Source organism: Dermacentor andersoni, chromosome 10, assembly GCF_023375885.2.
Source record: "Dermacentor andersoni chromosome 10, qqDerAnde1_hic_scaffold, whole genome shotgun sequence".
Classification (NCBI taxonomy): Eukaryota; Metazoa; Arthropoda; class Arachnida; order Ixodida; family Ixodidae; genus Dermacentor; species Dermacentor andersoni.
In genome coordinates this window covers 104,501,927-104,529,040 of record NC_092823.1, presented here as the reverse complement: position 1 = coordinate 104,529,040, position 27,114 = coordinate 104,501,927, and the positions used below count along the sequence as shown (strand labels likewise).

At 44.2% G+C, this 27,114-nt stretch overlaps 1 long non-coding RNA gene across 1 annotated transcript in view; it reads left to right on the top strand.

The window, feature by feature from the left end:
• The first annotated feature begins 2,644 nt into the window (after positions 1-2,644).
• Positions 2,645-27,114, top strand: part of LOC129387927 (uncharacterized) — a 100,615-nt gene continuing 76,145 nt past the window's right edge. The window contains exon 1 of the long non-coding RNA XR_008615079.1: positions 2,645-2,705. This is a non-coding gene — a long non-coding RNA (uncharacterized lncRNA). The remainder of the gene's footprint in view (positions 2,706-27,114) is intronic.

Sequence of the window (27,114 nt, the reverse complement as noted above, 5' to 3'; positions counted from 1 at the left end):
TGCTTCATCTCGTGAAGTATCAATTTTGCAAATCCGCCTCTTACGAATAAAAAAGATCTGTCAATTTTTGAACCTGCACCTACCAAGTCTTCCAAAGCCGATGAAATTGACATGTTATGCACGACCCTCTAATATACCACTGATTTGTGAGTAGAACAGTTCCAAAGCTATCGTAAACATTGTAACTACGCTATGTAACCTGTAAGATTATCTATCACATTTTTCCGTTTTGGATTTTCTAATTCATGCAATTTATACAGAAATGCGTTTTCTGTTTATGTGAACAGCAACAGATTTGTAAACTTCGTGCATCAGTTTTTTCAGACATTACTGATGTTCTGCAATTCTTATAATGCATTAAGGTACCCAATCAGAATTCGGCTTGATATGCTCAGAAGAATTCAGCCTTCTTTTCTTTACCGCAACAAATTTCTTTCACGTAAGTTCTCCAGCTCTTCAATTAGAGCATTTTGTCGTTTTACATGCATTTGATTTGTCAATTCAGTGTTCAGCATAAGGTAGGTTTTTCTATTCAACTCTGCCTCCATATCGATCACTGAATCTAGCAAACAGTCACGTTGTAAGCCGCCCTACCTTTCTTCTCTCTTGAGTTTCCGATGTTAATTCTGAGTCCTTGCCAGTAGCTAGGAAGCTTTCATTCAGAAAGTTATTTTTTTTCTGTTTCATGCAGGCGAACTTGTGGCTCATATGAGGTTCAAAAGGATCCAAACGGGGTAATCACAAAGTTTAATCTCTATAAGCATCCTAAAATTACATTTCCTCATTCCTCAGACATTGGTATATTCACTGATAGGTAAACATATTAGAGACTAAGCTAGCCTTGCTGGGAAAATTGTGGCACACCCATGGTATTCTTCAAATTCTACATGCCAGCGTGAAATAGTAACCATGATCAGAATACGGTGACCCGCAAGATCTCGATATTTCTCGTTCAGCAACTGTAGTTTTCAACGGAGAAAATTTTTGCCAATACCTCTGCCAGTAACTTTCCTTCATATCTCTTTAACAAAAACAAGGCTATTGGTGGAAGACAGCAGCACTTAGCTCTCTTGGGGAGATGCCCCGTTTGGAATGCCTAAATCTATCAAGAAATAACCATATCGGATGAACTTGGGTGTAGCTGGTACACTTCTCTACTTCGAATTGAATAAAAAAAATATGCATGATTTTCTCTTTGAACCACAGGCATCAATTATTCCTAGAAAAAAAAAAGCCACCCAAAAACAGGATCTTCAGTACATTTGTGACTACGGAACTATGCGCATACTTGAAGAAAGTTGGGCCAAAATTCACAGACCTTCGTTCTTAACGGCTCTTCGCCATTGGAGCGTCACCGTCGCTAAAAATATGTCCAAAATCACGATTGGTTGCCATTTGGTTTTAAGAACAGTTCTGGTGCATATATATATATATATATATATATATATATATATATAGTGCACATCAGACGAAATTCTGAGAAGTACAGTGATCTAAATTTCGCCAACAACAGTTGAAGATTTCGTAGCGAAAGCTTACGCCATCGAACACTACGAAATAGAATTCCGTTTCGATTTCGACGTGTCAGCAACCCGACATATATTTATTGCGCATGGCGCAATTCCTCGCCAGGCAATCTCAGGACCTTCACATTTATGCCACGGTGCATTAGTTGAAATGCAGAAGCCGCACCTCGTTGCATATTCTTCTGAAGTATCCAGAGTACACTAGGCACGTAAGGCGAGTAGCTGGCGATGACCCTGTCGGGTTCTAAACTCTCCCTTGACTGTGTACTACATCACACAGCCCTGAGATGAACGCGCTCCTGTCAGTTTATGTAGGCTTCTGGGCTAAAATCCTCAAATGGAATACATCTTCGGCCCTTGGAAGCACTGGCGGCATATGCCTCTCACTAGGACTTTCCATCACCTCGAAGCGTGCACGCGCCCACACCTCATCTTGCGAAAGTGGATGCGCAGCCAGCATTATGCGGTCTCACTTTTCACACATCACATTTCTTCAGCGTCTTCTCCTTGTTCTTGTTCCTCTTTTGAGTTTTCAGTTTCCTTTGAAAGGGCGCCTTCAAAGCACGTCGTCTTTCTCGGAAGGTGCTAGCGTTGTTTGGTGCTTGCGTTTCAGTCGCCAGTTTTGAACTAAACAACGGTCGTGTCACGTGGTACGCGACATAAGCACTGTTCTGGCACAGCATACTCGCCGGTGCGAATTTATATCACACACTATCATTGCGTCAGTTTTTCTGCCAAAATGTCGTGTTTCCTTTTCCGGTTTTTTTCGTTCTTTTTTTCTCTTTCTTTAATTCCAAAACTACTTCATACGCTGCTCGGAAGAAACGCATGCATCACCGGGATCGTAATAACACTCTGTGGTCACGTGATTCCACAAGCTTCACTGTTTATGATCCTTCGTCCACGCGCCGCAATGACGACATTTGAAGTAAGCAAACATAAAGGAAAATGTTCATGAAAATGGTGTCTTTTTTATCTTCCTTGAATGTTTGAAACTTGGAACTGCTGTTTCATTCATGTGTGCTCGCGCGCCCTATTTCGTTTTCTATGGAACGGTAGTGTGGGAGAGCTGCCTTCACCAGCAGTACGCTCCAAAACTGCCATTTTTGTTTCATTTCAGACAGAGCAAAACCTAAAACCCCGGAAACAACTACAAGGGGACGTACAAGCATTTGTGTCGTAAGTTTCTAACGCCTACGCGGAATTTACGCTACAGTGATACACGTAAGCTTTGCATAATAAACGAATTCTTCCTGAACTCGTTGCTTCTAGTTACTTGAGGCTTTGTGGCCATAGGGAGGAGAAGAAGTGTCGCAACCCAAGCACAGCAATAAAAAAAAGTACATTTTCAGTCTCATTCCACTCGTAACTTAAGGTAGGAGTAACTGCAAACGTTAAATGGCTCGTTATAATGACACAAAATTCCCAGGGTGACCATTTCCGGAGCAGCAACATTGTTTTTGGTACTTGACTCCTAACGGCTTTTATCTCAGGCTTCTTACGGGGACTTCAAGCGGTTCATATACGCAGAATTAAAGTTTAAGGCGTGTCGGAAGGTTTAGAGCTTTTAGGGAACGTTTACATTATCGTAGTACTGGAGAGAAGCAGCCTTAATCTATGCAGTTTTTTTTCCCTGAGGTTCTCAGCCCATATTAACAAAGCTTCTCTTTCATAAGTGATCTTTGCCATTGGCTTGCTGTCTTCGCTTATGTTGTGTCCAGCATCGGGATTAGATGGAATTTCATCTTATGAACAAATATAGGGTGAGAGCTTTTCGTGTATAGGGGCCCAGGTCTTTAGGGGTATATGTGACGAGTGCTCAGACACTCGAAGGGTTTCAAGTACGGTTGCATTGTAACGAACCAATTCAGCTGCACAGCACATAAAAAAACGGTTTAATTAAGCTTCGTTTCACATCAACGCCTGAACATGCATTGGATCTTCATTATTCTAATGTGAAGCTTTGTTTGCCATCTGCAGGGTGTTATATGAGCCATCCCAGGGACAATGTACGTTACTTTTTAATTCGTCAACGAATTATGACTCGTTGTAGAGAAGAGTACTGCTATGACCGCAGCCCGTCACAACTCTTCAAACAGTGCACGTACTCATAATGAACCACGTGGTAAGATATTCGTGGAGCTTACGCACCATAATAGTTATATTTCGGCAATGCTAAAATATGTTACACTGATAATTTATCTGATAAAATCATTTAAAATCTTCTATCGACAGCTGTATGAATCAAGCTTCACGAGGTGCCATTTGTGTTAATCAGGAATGTAAACCGGTGAATGAACAGCCAAATTTCTCGATGACATTCACCGTGCCACTTAGAAGCTTTTCAAATCCTCAATCACTTCTAAGGTATTTCATTACCTCAAACAGCCTAGCACTTGATAGCCATGCGAACTGTCGTCTCTCACACTGAGACAATGTGCACCTAGAGTCCACATTTCACTGGACTGACATCGCCTGCAGGCTAAAGTTTCTGGGCTAGCCACTCGTACCTTTAACGCTAACAAAATCAGCGCAGTACAAATGAAAAGCAATGCAACCCTTTACTACATTAGTGTATACGCTTTTTGCTTTACTGTAGTTCTAAACCAGTACCTACGACTATCATTCCAAGTATTTTAAGTAATTTCTTAAAAAGAGAAACAGTCCTGATAAACAGTCCAATTGAAATGTCTACGAAGAACTTTTGCTATGGCGCCTACAGCAGCGTTAATTTTTCTAGACAACTATAGTAAAAGCAGGCACCGTAGCTGACTTCCCTTGATCACTTATCGTTTTTCCGCGCATGCATGGTTGAAGTGCAGCGAATATGAAAACGCGATTGTAGCACAACTAATACATACAAACCTAAAAAAAAAAGAAACCAAGAAACAATTGTGACACAATTAAGAAAAGTATATAGAACTTCCCCGTCTGTTCTTCTAATTCGAATAGCATTGCCGGCATTGTCAGACCAGTTTTCTTCCCGCCTATCTAACCCATCTAGGCGTTTACGTAGGCTGATCTCGAAGATAGTGCAGTCTAATAATGTGCGCTGAATTTGAAGGTGTGGCCAGCCCAAAATCCCTTAAGATTTCTCCTGTGCTGGGCCGAATCCAACCCACGTCACATGGGTTTCTGAAGCACAACGATCCGACACTTCAGCATGCTGCTCCACGAGTTCCCGTGTGAAAGGAGGGAAGGAGTGAATCTCACGTGTGTTCGAACGTACCGGCGCACCACGTATCTTGGAAATTACTCCCGGACTTTGTCGCTAGATGATGCAGCATATGGAGGGGAAAGCTAAAGAAAGTTGAGAATAACGGTTCCGAAAGTTTGATGCCAGAATTTTTTTTTTGTCTGTTGGACGAAAGGTAGGTAAGAGATTAGGCAAAATAGGAAAAATAGCTTGGTGGTGCAACCCATAGCATCCCGTTTCAAAGAGGACGCTCATAGCATTCATTCATTCATTCATTCATTCATTCATTCATTCATTCATTCATTATTTCATTCATGCAAGCGCTACAGAGGAGCCTAGGTGCAGAGCACGGCTCATACGCAACGGGGCGTTATCGGTGCAATCTCAAAGAACCGGTGATACCGGAGGCCCCGTACAGACTCCGTGATGGCGCCGCTAAACGGTGCAGCACTTGCATCGGGAAGCGCGAGAGTATAGCCCAGCTGCAGCACCTGCCTCATGCATGACGCGTTTCATGTACTCACATATTTTTGTGTCTTAGTTTCACTGCATTGACTTTCAGGAGCATCAACCAACTAGCCCTATAGCAAGTTCGTCTGAGCAGCGAATAAATCGACAGAAACCACAACATCCGACAGGATGTAACGGTTCTCCTGGTTTATGCTTGCGCAATTACCGACGTGAGAGTGTGCAATGCTAACAACTTTACGAAAATCACAGCTTGCAATCAATGGCATGTTCAAATAAGAATTACGCACTAATATTCTGGCTCGACGTTAAAGCCGTTATCCCAGCGTCTAGCCCAAAGATTCCTTCATGCCTCGAAGTGTTCTATGGCACGCTGTGGCATTCCAGCTTCATTTAGAGCCGACGTGAAGGAAAGGGAGCTGAACGAATCCGTATGCAGGAGTGCGGAGGACGCGGAAGTGGAAACTTCTGCAGATTTCTCCAGGGCGTCTGCGCGGTAATCACGCCGTAATTGCTGCGTACCGAAGCAGACATCTAGGCCGAACTTTGTAGGTGCCAGCTTATAGCTTTGGTGTGCCTGAAATGCGCATGGACTAAAACAGCGCCACTATGCGCTTATTGGACCTACATGCAAACACACATATACATATAAACTCACGCACAAATTATATATTATAGTCGTCATTAGTCATTAGAGTCCAGGGGAGGTAATCGCAAACATTGCATCTCGAACCAAAGAACTAACCAAGACATGTTCAACGGATCGCGCGCTCATCGTGTAGCAGGATTAGCAGAGGCGCCGATGGTCTTAGAGATCATAGCTAATAATACAACGAAACAACTTCCCGCGGATGATGGCCTCGGCCCTCTCGGTTTACATCCGTGCATGCGTGCGTGCGTGCGTGCGTGCGTGCGTGCATACATACATACATACATACATACATACATACATACATACATACATACATACATACATACATACATACATACATACATACATACATACATACATACATACATACATACACACTCTGTGCTTCGCTACGAGGCTCGAGTCAGAAAGGCTATTCGATCCGTTCACATGAATTCCGTCGGCTTTGAGCAACGCTTTGTCCTCTGCCAAGCTTGCGTTGACGACGCAGAACGACATGGCGGCTACACGACGACACGAAGAGCGTGGTATACGCGGAAAGAGAGTAACGTTGTTTGGTTCTATGGTTTTTTGACGTGACGGTAGTAATTCCCTTCTAGTACACAACTCTGGTCACGAATAGTTAGAGGCAGATATTGAAAAAGCAGAGACATTAACTAAATACGTATTTCTGGTTTGCTACCCTGCCCGTGGGTTGGGGAAAACGGGGTTATAAAGGACGGTCGAGGAACCAAAAAGTACAAAAGAAATAATCGTGGGACACTTGAAGTGACCACTGAGTCCGGACGACAGCAAGAAAGCCCAATATTTTTTTGAGGGTATCCTAACCACATGATGAGTTACATCTGTGCTGAAGGTTGATCCCATATTACAGAGGGTGGTAGTCTAATTTGTTCAGGACAGTGCAGAATAATTATCTCCAAGGCAATGCTTAGGGTACTGGTGCAAATTGAGACTGATAGGTTGATTTTCATTACAGTGCTTACAGACTGCTGGGTCGTACATGCCTATTCAGGAGCAGTATGGGAACGCCACTCGCTATGTTTTGCCTGCCCCAAATGAACACGTCTCTTCGCGGAAGTCCAGATGATAACAAATGGCTTCCGGACCAGGAATTGAATTTGGAGATGCCAGAAGAGCACATGTCATTAGCACATATTGATGATTGATGCAGCTAGGCCTGGGAGGGGATCGAGGAGAAAAGCAAACCATAAGAATAATTTGATGTACGAAGATATTGGAGTTGCATAGTAGCGAAGATTTTCATAATTTCGCAAAAATCCGATCAACTGACAAGCTAAATCTTTTTTACGCTCGTGACGTACCCCAGTGATCCAAAGTATGCGGACCAGAGGCTTTGCAAAGGAAAATGTGAACTAATTTCCTCGATATCTTCGAATGTAACCTGCAGCTGAAGATTTTAGATTAGTCTTTGTGTTGGCAAACATCACACAGTGCATTCATAAGTCTCAAGTTCTCAGTTGTAGTTGTCAAGAAATTTATATTTATTACAAATCCATGGGCCCCTTTCGACCACGGGTGCACGTCTACAAATCGGTTGTGCATGAAATAAGTTAACACATGCGGAAGGGGCAAAAAAGGTTTTATTAGAATATTATATCTTTCTTTTATCATGATTGCCTATAGGAATGTCGTAAGCCCTTTACGGTACCTGAAAAGCTTCAGGCATTTAGGCATGCCTAAATGATAAATTTTCGAACAGGTTGTACCAACATCAGGCCTTTAGAAACAGCAAATTAGTTTGCAGTACTCTCCACATTGATGTGCTAATATATGCAAAAGCTCCAAGTGATATAAAGCGAGTCATCTACATGACAGATAGAGAGCACTTTAATGCCTCGAGGAAAAACAAAACTATTGATCATTCTAGTCATATATTTTCACAGTCACTTAAACTTTACAAATTATCCGAGCAATACCTGCCAGTTAGATTAGGTCAAGAATTGCATCATGACATTCCTCTCGAAGTCATCGCGGATACTGTCCCACGGTTTACTTCTCGATAACTTAAGTTGTTTGCAACTGCCCACGATTTCCCTCAGGTAATGTAGAGTCCGCGTTACGCTCAATCAAATGGCCTTGCGGAATAGGGGCACAAGTTGCATAGCGCAAACTAACAAAACTGCCACAACCGCTGAAGACAATTGACTAGCCATACTCAGTTACCATACTACCCCCCTGGAGGACTGGTGAATTCCGTATGGAAGAAGGGTGAGAACAAGAGTGTCCGATTTCACAGCTACAAATGCTTTTGAGAAAAGAAACTTGGGCAAACAGCGCAAGGCTGTCTGTCACTTATGGTGACTGAAACAAGACTACAGTGTCAAGCTTAAAGGCGACACTCACTGGGAGCCAAAAGCCAGAGGGTTAGAGCAGTAGCCAACGCGTTCTCACCGCGCTGTAACCAGTACCGAGCACCGTCTCAACCAGAACTTAGGCGCCTGTTACACACCAACGAAGCCTGGAACAGCGCGACCGGCTCAAGCGACAGCGACGATGAATTTGTAAGCGCAATGCCATAGCTAGACATTTGCCAGCCGGCGCTTACAGAAGAGCTACAAACAAGCCCTTGAGCCACTGTCGTGAGAGCAGCGTGAACGTTGGCAGTGTCCTTGCCACCCGGAGCTCTTCCAAGAAGAGAGACCACGTAAAAAGGACCGCCTAGCAGGCTAGCTTATAAAGAGCACATCACTCATGCTGATTCTCTTTTGTATTCCAAAGAAAGGAAGGTGCATGTAATCCGTCCAGTTTCGGACGGCTACACTGGCGCATTCCGCTGAAACCCCTCGATGCGCTGGGGCACTTACCATGGGTGTAAAGGTGACAGTTTAGGCTAATAACACTGATTCGTTTACCGTTCACTATCGGTCTACGGGTCATTGTTACCCGGCCTCTCAAGTTCTTTACAACTGAGACAATGAAATACACAGTTTTTAATGAGACCTTGCAAATATTTTTGTCCTTATTTGTGTGATCGAGTTTACATGTTTTGTTTGTGTGGTTGCGCAATGACTGTGTGTGTAACATCTTTCTCACGAAATACCTGGAGTAGCAATGTAGGCCTTCAGAAAGCCTAGCTCGTCTTGTTCTGCAGCAAAGTCGGCTTACCCTTTTCCTGGTGGCTACTGTGGCTTATTGGTTATGGTCTGAAGCTTCTAAGCACGAGGGCGTGGGTTCGATTTACGACATGACAGTGGCATTTCGGTGGACGAGACATTTGAAAATTCTCTCGCACATGTATTTAGCGCAGTGCTATTCCTCGCACAGGCGGTCAAAATTATCCTGGATTCCCTCACCGTGAAGTGTTCCGTATTAAGATTGTGGTTTTGGCACTTCAGAACCACAGTATATCATATTTAAGCTTTCTCTGCCGATGCGCACAATATGGTAAACAATGTAAATAGAGAATTCACATTCTCCTAAAGGATGGCGATGCTGTAAAAGCGAAGTTACATTGCCCAAACATTCGCTCTTACAAGCTGCATTTTCCAAAACGCTATCAAAAATGCAGTTTCATCGCAACGACGGGCACCACTCGCCTTGCTTTCTGCACTAGCAAATATTCCCGCTCATCCGACTTATTAAGTCTCTCGAAGCAATCGATACCAATTAAAAGCCACTCAGGTGAAGCTTGCTTGTTGATTGTTCACTTAAAGAATCGTTTAATTTGTGATCAAGCGCCTGGAAAACAAAAATAGTTGAAAAAAAATTTTTTTTCATTTACTGCGCAGGTCAAGGCGGATTGCCAGTTTAAAGCACTTCCGCGTGACCACTACAGCGTCGGCCCGCAGCTGCCAGAGCGGCGAGAGTGAAATGTGCGACCTTTCAATAAACTTCTGAATCTCTATCCCTCCCTCGCGGGTTTGCGGAAGCTGCGGGCGGCAGCTGGGAATGGAAGCTCTGCAAGGTCGCGATGGTCGCACAGGGTCGCGATCGAGTCGGCCACGCGCCCCAAAGCTTTCATCCTCTTTCGTGCTCACTTTTGTTCTCTTTTTATGAGAGGGAGATGGTGCAGCCTTCATCGCCTGTTTGCTTCCCACTTATCCGTTGGCGCCGACGGCCATCCGGGTACCCTAGGCTTGGCTATGTTGAGACTCTTAATAGTTTGCCGATTTCGCGAAAAACACGGAAGTTTTACCGGTAATAGCGTAAATTATAAAATGAAGTTTACCTGCATTCTCCGGTGAAAACGAAGGAAAGATAAAAAGGCTATGAAGATCGGATGCATATTTTCTTTTTTGATTTGTGTTTAGCGAATCTTCTCGTGCGCGTGTGTGTGCGTACGTGCGTGTGATAGTGTGGACACTAAAGCTGATATATGTGTCTTATATCAAGGTAAAACCCTACGGCAGGCGGAGTGCCGTATGCACGTCTTTTTAGAATCGAATGCATTAGCTTGTGAATCAAACCCATTCTTTTGTTATTGTTCAATGGAATGTTTATTTGCACGTTTTAAAATAATTCTCTAGGAGCGTTAGTTTAGGGCCATTTTGTATTGGGTGCTTAATGAAGCGGATTTAGATACATGGTTTTGTAAGGCTAGAACAAACGGATATGCATGTCGTACAAACACGTGCTAGCAACCTCCATTATTATCCTTCGCTCTGCGAAGTATAATATTGCGTTACAGCCCTATCGAAACGATTGTATAATGCCTTCAGCGTTACAGTCTGCCAAACCAATTGCATAACACCTTTATAATCTTACTGTTGAATAGAAAAATTACAGTCGTGAGTGAAGTGCTGTCCTGTCAACTTTTCTGTAACAAGCATAACTTTGGTTTTGACCAGTTGGTTCATGATCGAATGGTTTCGAAAGCAGCGGTAAAAACACGGGGACCGAGACGCATAGTAGCGCCCGCCATGTGCGTTATGTGTTTCTGTACTCTTTCGTCTATGTGCCGCAGCGTTTCAAAATCTGTTCAACATGAACCTTAACCAATTAGCCCGTCTCGCCGTCTCGTTACTACGAAAACGAAGATTGTGGGCCTGTGTTTCTCTCGCCTAAATCTCTGCTGTGCCCATTCGCACCATCGCCCAGGTATTTTTACCTAATCACCATGACAAGAACCTGTATTGCGTTAAACGTGGCTTGTGCCGAGTTCAGCTATCCGGCGAGAAACCCAGCAAGCGAGGTGAAACGCCTGGGGGTTACGCAACAAAGGCTTCGTTTTAAAAACACAGACCACATATGCTCTACCAAATGAAGATTTTGCAGCGTTATAGCATTGCCTACGTTATATTATTTGTTTCTTTTCGTTCATTCTTTGGTGTGAAGATATTTTTGAGCAATTCAGCTCTGACACCCAGCGCTGCGTTTCCTTTGCAGGAGGAATTCTGTAAGAAGCGAAAGTCTTCATGAGAAATCGGAATGTGCGGGTAGCAAGTTCGAATGCCGCAAACATAGCGCGTTCTTTACCGTATAAGCTGCAGTTTACAATACTGCATCGCAAATAGAAGGGGGATCAGGTGATTCATTTGAGGCTCTCGGATCATCCATCGTCCAATAAATCACCGTTTAGCCATCATGGTCGTCACGTCATCTTCATTGCATCGTCGTCATCACGAAGTCGTCGTTCCTCTTTCGACGACTTTGTGTCAAACGAACGAGCATGATCCTACTGAGGCCTTGTACCAGCTCATCGAGATATCTACAACCAAGGCACATTGGAAAGCCAGCCCCTAGTAACGACTTTGACATGAAAACCAAATGTACGGGTTACGAAAGGCACGCCTCAAGGTCATTTTGCCGGTGGCTGTCAGGTGTCTGCCACAAACACCGCACGTTCTTTACCGTATAAGCTGCAGTTCGCAAGAATTGCATCGCAAAGAGGCTGTCGGATCATCGCTTTTTGTTTATGAGGCAGAGCTTGGAAACAGAGTCGCTATTAGCGTTGCCAAATCTGGTAGCCATGAACGCGAGTTTAGCATTGCTTGTTTCTCTATTTTGCATGTTGCCATCTTGTTCGTTGCTGTTAAGTTGCACTCATTAGTTGATCGTGCTTTCCGTTCCAACTAGTAGCGAGGACTGTTTTTCCATCCTAACGTCCACCCCCGATTCTAGGAACATCGATAAAGCGAAGCTTTCAGCAGGTCTGGAATAATTATAGAATATTCAGCAGAGGCAAGCGAGGCGCCAGTCGGCGCCTTTATAAACTAAACGATTAGGCTCCTTCTACAACGGATTTGTCGCTCTTAGCGACAACAGAGCGAGGAAATGAGGAAAGTGGAAAGTCATAGTCGCGGTTCTCGTTCTCGACTTTATCTGGTGCATCTCAGGTGATGTCAGCAGTGGCTGATACAGAGAAAGCGGCTGACAGGGAGTTCCAGTGGGATTACGTTATCTCACTCGTATGGCGCAGGGTTCGATTCACATTGAGGAGCAGCAGTGACACATTGGGTGGATATCTTCGACGCAGCAAACTCTTATGTTGGCACAGAAAAAACGAGTATAGAGTACTAGGATAGTCACCCGTATATCTAACTCGGCTGCATGTTTTGCTTTCTGCTCCTTTTATTTCACCCGCAGAGCAGCAAAGGGGACTGTCAAACATTTGAAGGACAGACCGTACTAGCGATGTGATGTATACCGAGATAGGTATGTCTCTTTCCTTTATCTGTGGACTCGCTACAATCAGAAGACAGGCTTTTGGCACGCGTGGTGAACTAGGCGAGCTTAGTAACCACTCGGCTTCAACGCTAGCACCGTCTTCTTCACTTTGCGCGTGCTCCTTGCGAAGCCTTGGGGTCAAGGTAGACGGTGCAGCCGACCTCGCCGTCGCGACCCTTTTCAATTTGAGCGCTGTATCAAACAGCGCAGCATCGCGTTCTCGTCGATATTTCACGACAACGTTCCACAGCAGTGAAAAATTAGGGGCAATATTTCGTGCAAAATTTTCTTACCGGCCTTCCTAGAGTATTGTGCTTAGCATAACGCGAGGCATTTTCCCATCTTGGCAAATATTTATGATTCCGGTAAAAATATTCACCCACAACTGCAAAAGGAAAACCTTTCTTCATGCGCAGCATCAGAACTCCTGCATCTCCTCAGAATAAATAGCGGCTTCTTACCAACCAATAGCGCCTTTCCATAAATAATGGCGCTCCACCACCGGGACTACGCATGATAAAATGAGGTTCGGCATAAGATTTGGTCCTAAAATATAGCGCAAGAACAATTCGCCTATACGATTGTCAATTGGCTGCATTGACTGCGCTGTCCTGGATGGATTCTAGTTTAGTTCGAAAGGGAACCGAGTTTCCTTTTTTTTCTGTATTGATAAGCGCGGCGTTATCTGGAACAGCGACACGAACTTGAACTTGAAGCTGCACACGTTTCTTGTTCTCGGACTTCTTCTGCTTTACTTTGAAGTAAATATGGTTATCGTTGTTCACTGCCGCCTGTACCTTTGTGAAACATAAGGTATGGAAATGAACACTACACACTGCCAATGTGCTTGCCGCTTTAGCTCGAGTTACTATACACTCGCAAAAAGCTGCCTGCAAGTGCTCCGCTCCAAGCGCCACTCAGCAAGTGGGGTACACTTGTCGAATAATTTGCATCCCTTTAAAATGAACAAGAAGGTAAATTGGTTTCTAACTCGCACACTTACACCAAGAAACGGTGTAAGGGTGGGAGTTGGAGACCGAGTGACACTCGTATTTCCTTTTGACGGTGTCGATTATTTTACGGCGTAGAGAATGATACTGTTATTCTGAAACATCCCTTGACCCAAACCTGTTCCTCCACTCGCCCGAGTTGAACACAACGCCACCCGTTGACTGCAGAGCACACTACTAGGATCACTACATCTTACGAATTACCGTTGGCTGCTCTTCAAGTGCCCTGACCATGAAGCGCTGTCATCCTCTTTCTCGAGTCGAGGTGCCCTATTGAGGAGAGAAACGTTCTAGAATACGGGGTTCTAGATTACCCCGCTTCCCTCTGCCATAGCGCATCCACACGACTCACCATTTCATGTTCTAGGTCTGTTTGGCGGGACATGTTGAGTAAGAGTGTAAACACGTGCTTTAAATATATCCAATCTGCTTGCGCAGCGGTATTTCTCAATACTGGCGGTAAACGCCAAGTTTCTAGCAAACTGTCGCGCTTTCAATACTGGCTTACTTCAGTTCTTCTGTGAAATATAAGCGTGCAGAGGCCGTTATCTTGTTACGGTAATTTTTATTCCCTAAAGTCTTGGTAATTGATAAGAGGATAGGCCGTTATATTGGGACATTAATGATGTTAGTCCCTGCCACGAAGTGGGGACCCTAAATAAGGCTTCTTCTAGAATTTCACCCAGTGTTTTTATTCGCTTAGGCAAAAAAAAAAAAAAAAAATGCGCGGCACTGAAATGTTGAAGTTCGTTTCGGTTTTCTTAACAATAGAAACGAACATTATTAACATTTCTCAGCTGAACACGTGCTGTCAAATAAATTTAGAGCTGACGCTCGGTTGTTATCAGTTTGCGCAGAAAAGTTGTGCTCAAAGCCGTCCTCGCCAGTTTTATAAACGCGTGCGCCCTTTCAACGTGCACCTTCCGGATGGCACGTGGCCATATCAGTTGTCGCACTTCGCAATAGAGTGTCGCCCGCCCGTCCGCCTGCCTAGGTTACGTTTCCGCGAGGCAAACTATAACGAAGTTCGTGATACGAAACTTATCCACCGGAAACTATGATTCCCACCGTTTTTCAGGCGGCGTGTCAGTAACGGTCGTTCTGCCGAACGAACTTGGCTCGGCTAACGACCGCGTTCACGTCTAAAGGACATTGTACACTGAGTAGGCAGATGAAATTTCGTCACCGAGTTGTGGTTTTCAGTTGCACCCTAACGAAACACAAGGTTAGGCAGATGGATGAATGTGCCCGCCCAGAACAAAAAAAACGTAATGCAGCCACATGTGGCGCGAAATTTCTGTACGTGTAATGGAGATCATTGGAGGGGGTGGCGGGGTTTCCCCTTTCTAATAGAGAGGAAATACAATATACGATTGTGAATTGTTTTTTGCTCAGTTCGATGACAGTGATATCACATCGCCTCCCTCAATTTGTTGTTGCGTGTTTTAGTCTGTCAGCATTAGAAGCGTCAAAATGAAAAAAAAAATGTGCATGGCTGTGAAGTGTGAGAAGCCAGTAACATCCTATATATATATATGTATATATATATATATATATATAGTGTGTGTGTGTGTGCGTGTGCGTGTGTGTTCTCCCGCATTTACCACGAAATGGCCACTGCCATTTTTTAATGCTTCTACCATTCTTTGGGAATTCGCTACGGTTAACAGTATGCTCCTATGTATTTAGGTCTGCACTTTACCACTTTCTTGCCAAGTTGGGTGACTAGATATATTTCACGTTCAAGTCGGTAGAGCAGAGGGCTGTTTGGCTGGGTGGACCTGGCTCAATGCAACCGTGGGAGCAACGTGGGCCACAGAGTGTGTAACTCTGATTATGTGGTGCTCTACAACTAACTTCTTTCGCACCAACTTGGGTCACAGTGCATATGCTACTGGGTGTTGGTACTATTAAATAAACCTCTCTGACGTCAACCTGGGTCGCTCAGTACGTTCCACCTTTCATAATAACCGTTAAACAAACCATACCGTGAACAGTCACCTACGAACTATTAGATCGAGTGCTAATTGTAATAAATTAGCCCATCATCTCTCAAGGATGGATGTGCCACCAATTTTTTGCCGTCACCCTTTGTATAATTGTGCTGTTTAGTTCAAAAGAAGTTAGCTGAAATTACCGCCTGCCCGCCTCTCTCCTAGCCATCCCGCTTTTACATTTTTGCTTCAGCTCTCCTTAAACTAACTTGGCTTATAGGCCTTAAGAACGCACGAAAGGATTAAGTGCTAACTCATCAGTGCTCCGGAAGCTCAGCCCCTCACAGAACCCGAACACCAATATCCTCTCTAGGGGATAGCAGAGACGAACAAAACTCAGTGGCCTGAGTCAGGACAAAACTCTTTTCACCCCCCCTTTCCTTCTTTCCACTTCTGTTCCTTCCTGCAACTCTTTCCTCAGAAACGATATTTCTTCTTTCTTTTCCCGATGCTTGTTATACGGCCATCTACGTCACAATCTGTACAAGACCAGCCGAGCAGGCAGGACATGGTGACGAGCTAGACGAAAAAAAACCATGTCGTCCTGCCCCCTGCTTCCTCCCAGAGGGGCGATACACATTCGTTTCTTCCTTTCCCACGGGGGACTTGGCGTCGCGCCGCCTCGCCTCCATATCGGCCTCTGACAGCTGCGCCGTCAGCCAAGCGAACGTGGGCCCACTGCGAATGACTGGTCCGTTGCCGGATGCACTGGCGCGGCGTCGCTTTGAGAACTACGCCAGGCATCCATAAATGTCTGCAGCGCTGGGAAGGCTACGGCGCGACATGAGACCACAGTGCCGTTAAAGCGAAGCCAAGCATGCAACAATAAACTATACACGCTATAATATTTAGGACGAAAGACGCTGAATACGTAGGATAATATCTGTTAAAAAGTGGGGGCTACACTCAAACCTCCCACCCAAGTACCGCGTTCAGATGTCTGGTTCACGTAATACATGCCCGCTCGACTGTACTGAAGGTAACAAATTTATACATGTGCATATACCATCCGTGTTTCACACGTTTGATGCACTTGGGGTCGACTATCGAATCGACAAAGGGACACATAGCGCCGAGCACAGGACTTGGCGATATGTTTCGGTAGAAAGTGATGAAATGATGTGTTGCTACACGCCCACTATATAATTCATGAGTGGGGTGACGGCTATGCTGTAAAAAAAACTATCAAATTCGCGGAGCATATATCATGCAATGCGTGCGCATCTGCATCATTGATAGAGTGAATGATTCGTAGGGTTTTACGCCAGAAAGTGGCACTGGGGATATGATAGACACAGTTGTGGAGGCTTCTTGATCAATTTTGACTGGGGTTCTTTAACGTGCACATAGATGTACTTAGCACTAGGCCGCGCGGTCAAGTTCCGGCCACGGCGGCCGCATTTCGGTGGGGGTGAAATGCGAAAACACCCGTTTGCTTAGATTTAGGTGCACGTTAATGAACCCCAAGTGGTAGAAATTTCCGGAGACCTCCACTACGGCGTGCCTCATAATCAGAAAGTGGTTTTGGCACGTGAAACCCCATAATTAAAATCAGAACGCTCGTGTACTTGTATTTAGGTGCACTGTAAAGACCTCCAGGTGGCCAACAATTATTTCGGAGCCCCCCACTACGGCGTGGCTTATAATCAGATGGGGGTTTCGGACACGTAAGTGCCCCGGAATCGCATCATTTACCCTAACTCAAAGTAGACCAGCCTTCTTGTATTTCGCATGCATCGCAACTTTCCCATTGCAATTGGGGTCCAAAACCGTGACCTTGCGGTAAGCAGCAGCACACGATTTCCACTAAACCATTGCGGCTGGTATCTTGCTTTCAGACTGCTCATAAAGTTCACTGCAATAAAAATTTTTCGCCAGTGGTATTTCCTCACTCTGGTATTCTAATCTGGTATGCAGGTGTTCTAATCTCATCCTCAACACCTAATCTGTCGAAGAGCCAGTGCTCAAGGACGCTCATTCCACACAGTTGCCACTTGGTAAATGCAACATATTTTTTTCAAAATCTGTTTCTCTCACTGAAGAGTATTGCATCAAGCACAAAAACACCTTACCATGTGAGACAAAAAAAAGAACGCAAAGTGTTTATTTTTCGCAGCGCGTTTGGAGGCTGATGGCTATGCATTAGCTAGGTGGAATTAAACTAGAACGTCGGCATCATTTAAACTGCAAGGAATGTGAAGTCAGTTTGAAGCTCAGCTCACTGCTAAACTATCCTACTTCAGCCAACCGTGCACCTTCGATGACACTGCTCGATTTTAGAAGCAGCAACACGTGTCTAATGAAACAAGGGTGGCTTAGTTGTAGTACAAGCAAATTCTCGTGGGCATGTCTTTCTAATGAGCAAAGGGAGGCAAATGATCTAACAAGGAAAAGAAAACAAGAGTTCAAACGTTTGGGAATCGGCTCTACTACAGTCAGTGCTGCATTAAATGTATTTTTTCTTCTGTTATCGCTCCTAAACAGCATTGTTCGCTGACCAATCACTTTCATAACTTTTATTATTTATCTGGGTACTAAACGAAGTAACGCTTATATAGTATAATATGCGGGGGAGCGCTGTTTCCATATAAAAAAAGCAATGTACAACTACGCACGCGTTCAGAAACATTAATCTTTTCCGGATAACTCTGAGCAGAGTTTTTGTCCAAACCATTGCGCAGTGTAGGGACCGCTTCGTAAAAAAAATTCGTTCAGCTATTACGTGCGTTACATGTCGCATAAAAATCAGGTGTAATGAAATTTTATTATTATTATCGTGTTCTACTCAAAGCTTCTGGTGAGCCCAGTTTCATCTATCTGTGGACACCTTTCATACATTATAAGTAATAATATAGCTATACCACTGCTGGCACATTCTTTCTCACAAATGACGCATGTTTTGAGTGACTATAGGCCATGGGAATCGTATGTCCTTCAGAAGGTGACAACAGCTTTTGTATGGGACATAAAGGACAGGCGACTGATCGATTGAAACGTTCCAAGGACCTCGATGACTCTTTGAACCGTCTATTCGGTTCAAATAACACCATCCTAAAAAATCAAGGGGACGCCTATAACTTTTTTTCACGCAGCCGTCTCGCCAGTTTCTGCCTATTAAGTGATATGCATATTATGCATATCGTTCTTCGCTATGGAAGAACGATAGGCCGTTAGGCAAAGTTTGCATAATCATTCAAAACACTTCGAAGAAAAAAGTGATAATAGGTATTTGAGCAAAAAAGAAAGAAAAATGTCCACGTGCCGGCATTGACGGGGGCAATTTTCGGCGTCGTGTCACTTTCTCAGGAAAGAAATGACGTCATCAGACACATTAGAATAATAACCATTCATTTATTACCGCAAAAGATTATTTGTTTGCGCTTAATAGTTACAATCGACGCCCATATACAAGCGAAATACAAAAGTTCTCGCCGTGAGGAAGTGTTCACCAGTGAATTAATTTATAAATGAAACGAGAGGCACATTGTGACGAAATTTTTTTTATTTCAGGAATCATACGCATTCTAGTTTACTAGATTTCTTATGTCTTCGTGTTAACGTGGCTCTTGAGTGCGCGTCGGTGTTCGAGAGCGTTGTGCTTAGAATGTGCCCCATTATAAGGGACTTTATCTGCAGGCGCCTGGGAAAATTAATAGAGAGTTCTATAGTTTAGGGGACACAAGGCGTTGGAGCCCCTAGCACTTGTGTGCGTTTGCGTACGCAAGCAGAAACACGTTATATGTTAGCGGCCCCAAACTCAACCCGCAATGAGGTCGCATGCGCTCGCAGCGCCATCAACGTCTAATCTTTGCTGCGTTATCATCTTTTAAAACACGAAATCAAGCATTAAAGCACATAAAGCTATTCTTATTAAAAGTAGCTATTAGAGAGGTTCAGAGTGTCCGGTATTCGGGTAAACGCAGGTGGACGCAGGTTGGGGCGTAGCCGTAAACGGGAGCGGCCTGCATGGTGCAGCCACCTGGTGGCGCAAAGCTGAAACAGACAAAAACAGGTAATATTGCCTTAAATAAATGTATTCTACTTTGCTGTGGGTGTAAATTTTTGACAGCCACACGATTACGCCAGTGCCTAAAATTTGCACCAGCAGCGAAGTAGAATAGACTTCGTTACAGCAATATTAGCTGCTTTTGTCCGTTTGAGCTTTGCGCCACCAGGCGGCTGCACCATGCGGGCCGCTCCCGTTCACGCCCGCGCCCCAATGCCCCAACTGCGTTTATGCGAATACCGGACACGCTAAACCTCTCTAATATATATAAAACCGACATCTGTCTACACTTGGTGAAAGATTTATAACATTATCTATCCGCTAGCGACTCGTAAGTTCTCGTACACCGCGAGAGTCATGTGGGTAACGTGACCGCTTAGCGGCAGCGATGTTTTCAGCCGCCGCAACAACCCAAGGACGCAAGTAGACGTAGCGGCCTGCGCATGCGCAGTACTGTCGTCCATGGTTCTTGCGTATGCAAGCCCCTTGCGTCCCCTAAACTAAACCTCTCTATTGTTTAGCACTTGGAATCGTCTATCTTTTTATTTTGTTCTGCACAATTATCGTTGGAGCGAATAGGAGTGGCTGGCACGACCAACAGACCCCAAGATCTTTGTAAACTCAGCTCTAAAACAACAGTAATAATCCTAATCCTATGCTCACTTTGCCTGTGTATAGTTCTTAAGTGGTTATATATATATATATATATATATCTTTGTGAAACCAAACATAGGCCATCCTTTTCTAAAGAGGCTCTGCATCGCTTTTGTAGAGTAAGTGAGATTTGCATGTTTCGCATGCTTAGATATTACTGCTTTTACTTGCGTTAACGTGCGTGAATAATGGATTACAAAATAATGTAATGCATTTGCCTTTTTCGTACGAGTTCCTTCTAGGGAAACATTGAAAAGAGTATGACCGAACACGGGCAACCCCTTGAACAATTTTAGACGTCCTCTAAATCGCATCCCGAATTGCTCCCCACGCTTCACCTCGTCCTATCATTCAATTAGCGACTTGATTCACTCCTGGGACTTGCAGAAGCTGCCTCTTTTAACCCAACTAACGCGGCTCCTTCTCAGAGAGTGCTCAGCTGCCCAGAGATAAGACGTCGTACGAAGGACGTTGAACAAAAGGCTTCTAGTGGCGACAAAACTTTGCGCATTGTTAACTCGACTTTGGGCGTTCTCAGAATAATTCGCATAATTACCTGTCATTATTGTTCTTGCAGTGAATCCTAATGAGGTATTGTAGTTAGGTATTTCTTTTTTTGCTTTCAGTGCACACACTGTAAGTTCTCTTTAAACGGCATAATGAAACACAAAAAAAAGAACTTTGTCCAGAGTCTCGCAGCGACATAAAGCCTGTACCATGTCAGTCTCTGAAATACAGTAATATTCCTAAGATTATGTCCGTGAACTACGAGAGTTCGCTTTTTCTTTACGCTTGCTGTTGTAATAAAGTGGGATTTCTGCTCCGCTTTTAGCTTTATATGCCCAGAACGCTTCTTTCAAGTCATTTTGATAGGCAGACAAATCCTTGTAAGGTATTACACTCGCAATTCGCGTTACGCCTTCTTTTCAGAAAGACTTCACGGTCGTCGTATCCTAAAGAAAGTGCCACTCAAGTGCTGATAACTGATGTTACTCTTGCTCTTTCCCCGAGAAATGCTATCAAGGAGGGACATTCATTAAGCGTTTCAATATGCCTCAAATTTTTAAAAGTTTTTCGCTTTCTTTTTTGCACTTACGCCTTCATATGCAAATGCGACACAACTGTATAGGGGACATCAGGTCTCGGATCTAATTTATATGGATATGAGGCTCCAAAATTGATTACAACGGATGTCAGACGATGGCTGGAGATAAAAAGTACAGCACACACACATGTTCGGAGTGTGAAAATGACACAGAATGTGAAAGTTAAACAAGAGAGCTGAATCTCCATGTCTAGTTAGCAAAATATGGAGCTTGTTCTTGTACAAGATTTTTTTGCTGCTATTTCTTAATTAGATGTCATTATGGAATTGTGCGAGTGTCGCTAGAACATGTCGCTACTGCGTCAACGGCCACATCGTTGTCAGCCAAACTGCCTTACATGCATTGACATTTTTTACCAGCAAGTTGAACAAATGCGCAGGCCAGCGGCAACGGACGAGATAGTAGAAAGGTAGCTATCTTCATTACCGAGAAAGCCGTGTTTTTATATACTGAAGACGGTGACAACACGCAGGGCCGTGTGCCATTTCTCAACACAACCACATCATTGGATCTCTGGTGCATGTCAAACAAACGCTTGCGTAACGACACGAGCTAGAGAATGTTGTTAATAAAGTACTTGTCGGCCTGTAAAATACCGTGCTGCTTATTCCCTTTATCAGTGAAGGCTCGACACTAGCCTGTTCGCGGTGTAAATTATTTGCTGGCGGCGCTTCTTCGCGCGTGACTTGTTTCTCCACAGACTAATATTTGCACTTTACATCTACCTTGAGCACCGTGTTCAGTTTACTTTATATCATGGCCCTCGGTTTTAAGGCGCACCAGATTTTCAAAGACTGATAAAAAAGAAAGTGCAATGTCCTCCATTGCAACAAGCACCCCGATTATTATATCACAAGAAACTACATGAGGGCAATGCTACTACTTGCTCGCTAGGTTTTCGTGGCAAGAAACAGCTGTCTGTCCAGAACTGTCGGACTAAATACCTTTGTGTTTGGTTTTGTATATCCATAAACCTATTTTTTTTTTCAGAATATGTATGTATACACTGTACATATTTGTATTACCGCTATTGTAGTATCTCACGTCTTTTTGTACATGTAGTTTGAATGTCTGCCATTTCGTTAGTGAATATCTTGTATTTGGACCTTTCACTAGCCGAGCTGGCTATGGGTCCAATCATGTTTTGTTGTATTGGTTTCATAAAATAAAATGATGTTGATGATGAAAAAAAGAGCAAGGGTGAATTGTCACCACTTGGGAAAGTATTATTTATTCAGTCATAGATACCGGCCACTACTCATTAGCGCTGTCATATGCCTCCTTATTATTAGCTGCTGCCAGCACCTACCGGGAAACTAGGTACAAGCTTGCACAGGTTCTCGGCCAGTATGTGACCTCAATGTTTAGAAGGCGGTGTTTATCCCCAAGCTAATGGCGTCCCCATCTAACAGGTGCATTAGGACGTCAGGTGTCCAATGCGCTACTTTTGAAGTGGCATATTTTCTACATATGTTATTCGAACTTTTGCGGAACGGCGTTAAGAGTGTATCCTACCGCCGTCATTGAAACGTGCGTGGTTAGCCCGACACACCGCTCTATAACCAGTAAAACAGAAGACCTTTCTCGTTGGACAAAACCTTGAGACCACATAGTCCCACCTATCACAGTTTGCAGGAAGCCGCAGCAGCTTTGTGGCAATTTCTGAAGGACCCCGGAGTGAGCCACCGTATCTGAGATAGCACTGATAATTTTATCATGTTGGTTATTCCGGCACACGTCCACTCTTGGCTTTCTTTCCTCCTCTTAATCTCTTCTTCCCCTATCGCTAGAGTGGGGTGGCCAACCCGGCTCAGTCCTAGTTAACCTGCCTGCCTTTCAATAATCTTATTCTATCTCTCTCTCTCAAATAAACGAATGTTAAACAGGCGCCAAGAAGTTAGTATACCAAAGAGAGCATCCAGTACTCCTCCAACGATATTCAAGAATTGAGAGCCGAAAATATTTTCGCTAACATATTTTTCACGGTACAAGAAAGCGTTCATACGGAGCTTTACAGGGATATTTTGGGAAGCCTGATACGGAATGAGAATGCATAAAGAATGGCATGAAACAATTTGAAACTGCATGGACGCATGAATAGGATTGCGCGAGAAATACACACTACATCAGTTCTTCACAAATTTCGTTTATTAATGCGAGAATTGTTTATTTGATGGAGCAAACGTGTATGATTAAGAACCGCCTTGTTTTTTGGGATGAACTTTGTGAAGCGTAATTTATGCGGCCCGCAAGAATCTTCACATAAGAGATTTAGAATCATGTGGGAGTAAAACAAGATTCGAAAAATGCTAATGCGGCAGTGCTTTACTAAGTCATTACAAGGCTTCAGTAAACTTGTGCGTTTCGCAGCTGTTTTCGGGAAGATATGCTCATAACGATAAACGGCTCATTTCCAGGAAGAAAATGCGGAGTTACAGAAAAACAATAACCGATGCTGTATTCTTAATAAAAAAAAACAGCAGAGGCTGGCTCATGAACTAGTGTGCGTCCCAGTTATCACTCCAGTGTGTCGAGATAACTAGCCCTTTGTTTACCGCGGAAATGAAATCCATAACATGTACGTGTTCTTCTCTAGCTGCGGAAGTGGATATATTTTTATTACCTCGTAATATATTCGGATGATTGCACATAGAGAGATGGGAGTATTACACTTACGTTGAAGTGCGGAGAAGCAATGACCTTTTTTTTTCTTTTTCTATATTATTTTCAAAGTACGGTTCCCCAGAAACTTATGCGTGCGGGCGAGGAACAATTTCAGAAAATCATTATTCCACCTTCGCAAAGTTTTTGGGTTTTCCTGCTTCTCAGGCTTTCGTTTCTTTTCTTCTTTTCTTTTTTATAGCGCCTGAAATGCGGCTGGCTTGCCGAGATATTATTGACTTCTCTCAAAGAGTCGTTTTTCACTCGCTTTTCTTTCTTTCTCTAACAAATGTTTTGAATTGTTCTGATCCCGACGCTGTCGTGTGTCCTCCCTCTTGTGCAGCCAGTTCTCTTTCTTTTTACGTATGTGGGCTGGTTTTCATTAAGCGACATTGGCAACTGCATCTAACTTTATACTTTTATAATAATTAGAAGCAGTATCAACTTTGTTCCCTGTTTTCCTCCAGTGAAGGTTACAGCAATCACAGCGCGCATCACGCAGTACTCAGGCTACCAATCAGCGAGGTGTAGAAATATGGCACAAAATCACCTTTCCGTGCCCAATTCTCTCCACCAGGATATTGCTCGTTCGTACTCCTCGTCTTTTTTTCTTCTTGCTCTTCGTTTTTCATTTTGCACACCATCTTACGTGTTTTCGTGTAGTCGGTGGCGTCCGTACTTCCTTACTCTCAGCAAGCAAAACCCAAAGCTCCCGATCATCTGTGCGTGTCCCTACGCTTTCACTACACCACTGATCCTCTTCGCTGTCACAATCACCCCCTCACCCTCGCTTCCTGCCTCCTCCTCCCGAATTATGGCCATTTTCTCCCTTGCAAGCACGCCGAGTTTACTTTTTCCTCACAAAACCGCTCCGAGACTCGTTATGACGAGTACAATTTAAACGTGCCGTATACCAAAGGTCACGTGGTGTGGCTGCACGTGGACGCCACATCGCGAGCGCGGCCTAGGTGATGTCGCGCATCCGATATCTCGACTCGTGAAATTTACTGGCCGCTGCTCTAACAAGAACGACGACGCTCACGCCACCCGTCTTAAACGTTTTCACTGCTGTAACTTCGACTGAGTCGCCCATTGGACATCGTCTACAATGAGGGAGTTGCTCCGCTATGGTGGATGGTTTGTGTAAGAGGAGAACGATTTTAGCGAGAGCTATGGCCTGCTGAATTTCCCGTAATCTTTCACTATCCCCTATAGTGGGTTTGTGCCATTGATTGACGCTTCATCATCATCATCTCCCATAAATGAACGAACCTCTTCGTACCATTAATGGGAACCCCCCGCCCGATGTTTCACTTACTGGGTACGCCCTGGCAACAGAACAGATTGTGCATTCATAATTCTTGGGGGAGCGCACATATACAGATGGAAGGAAAAATGGTAGGCTTCACACAAGAGCCAAGAAAACAGCGGTGTGAATTCGAGAGCAAACGTGGACAGCTGATCAGCCTTTACTATGAGTGGTCGCGTACAGTTACGTATGAAGTGACACACGTATACGCTTTGCTATGGACTGAGCTTTACCGGAAATTTGTGTTTCGGCCTACGCCATTCATTTAGTACGTGGAGGGCATCGTATACCAATGAATGAACACTGCGAAGCGTCTATAATAGTCGGTTAGTGGCGTGAGCATTCAAGTCAACTCTCCGTTTACGGCGTTGCTATATTTGTTAGTCTCACTTCCTAGTTTTTTTAAGGCGAAAGCCTTAAGTAGCTCGTATCCCCGATGGTATCGGAAACGCGACGTGCGGTACAGGCAGTCATGTGAGCTCGCCTCGTGCAGACACGCGCTCGTGGCAATGTTCGCGTGTTCGTCGCCGTCTTCTTCCATGGCAGGCTCCGATGCTGCTCGTCTTGCTAAAACAGAAAAGGCAAAATTAATTAAGATGCAGTGAATTCAGGCATTCAAACCCCCTACCTTCAGTAGGAGTCGAATCTCCGAACTTATGTGGAAGTCTAGCCAACCACGTTTAGCGTTAAGGCGAAGTTAATTAAAACGCAGTTAATAAAGAGATAGTTAAGGCACTCGAACTCAATTTCTTTGGCGTGAATTAGAGCGAAGTGAATTAAGGTAGCGTCAGTTAAGGCTCCCGAACCTATGACCTTCGGTGAGGGATAACAATGACAAGTAACAACGCATTCGAAGGAAAATTTCAAGAAATTTATAGAATGTCTATTGTGCGCGCAGCCTTCTGCCTTCACCCTCTTTGGCGTTTACTGCAGTGACTGCCAATTTTATTCATTTATTTATTTCAGCATTACCCTTCCTCTAGTTCATCACCAATAACTAGTGACATGAGGTTTCGGTTTCTTCAAACTCACCTGAAACATTATTTATGTGCGCATAGCGTGTCCAATTTCTGAGATCGTTCAGCGATTCCGGCTTCCGTACGCTTAACGAGACGCGTCCCCATAGCAACAACAGGACGGTTGTTAATAAAATGTTTTGAATTGGTTTGGCAAGTGCCACCAGACGGCACCATACCCTCTCTTCTAACGGCTTCTTTGCGTTCGCGTTCCCGCACATTGGTTAAACTAATGGCATTGAAAGGATGTGCAACGTGAGGTCCAGGAAAGGGGATCGCGTTTAACGTGCGTAAAGCGACAGACGGTATTCTAAAACTGCCTAATGTGCTGATATTTAGTTGTAAATGCTATTCGAAAACTCTCTTACTTGTTGGGAAGTTCGTGTCATCAGCCTCGTAACGGCAATATTTTCCTAGGTAAATACAGATCTTCATGTGAAGAGTGCTAGACAGACGGCGCCATATATATAGAACGCATCCTCGCTGGGCCCGCTCGAATCTCCGACGGACAAAGCTATCGGTGTGAACCAGGCTTCATTTCGAAACGTCTCGAACCACACAACGAAAACGGTAAGAAATCAGGTTACGAAAGGCAGAATGAATGGGAATAAGCAAACATCATATTTCCTATGACGGCGAAATCTTTGAAGAGCATGACGACGACAGCGAAAGCGATGAACATGTTTGCTTCAAGGCTGAGATTAGCTGGGAAAAACGGTTCCGCTGAGCGCGGCGACGGTGTTACGCGACGAGAAGCGGGACAAGCAAATCCCTTTTGTAACTCGTTGCGCATTAGCGTCGCGGGACGGTGTTGCGGGCACCCAAGGACTCAATGCGCAAAACGAGGCAGCGGCGGTCGCCTATGCAGCTTAGAAGATTATCCTAT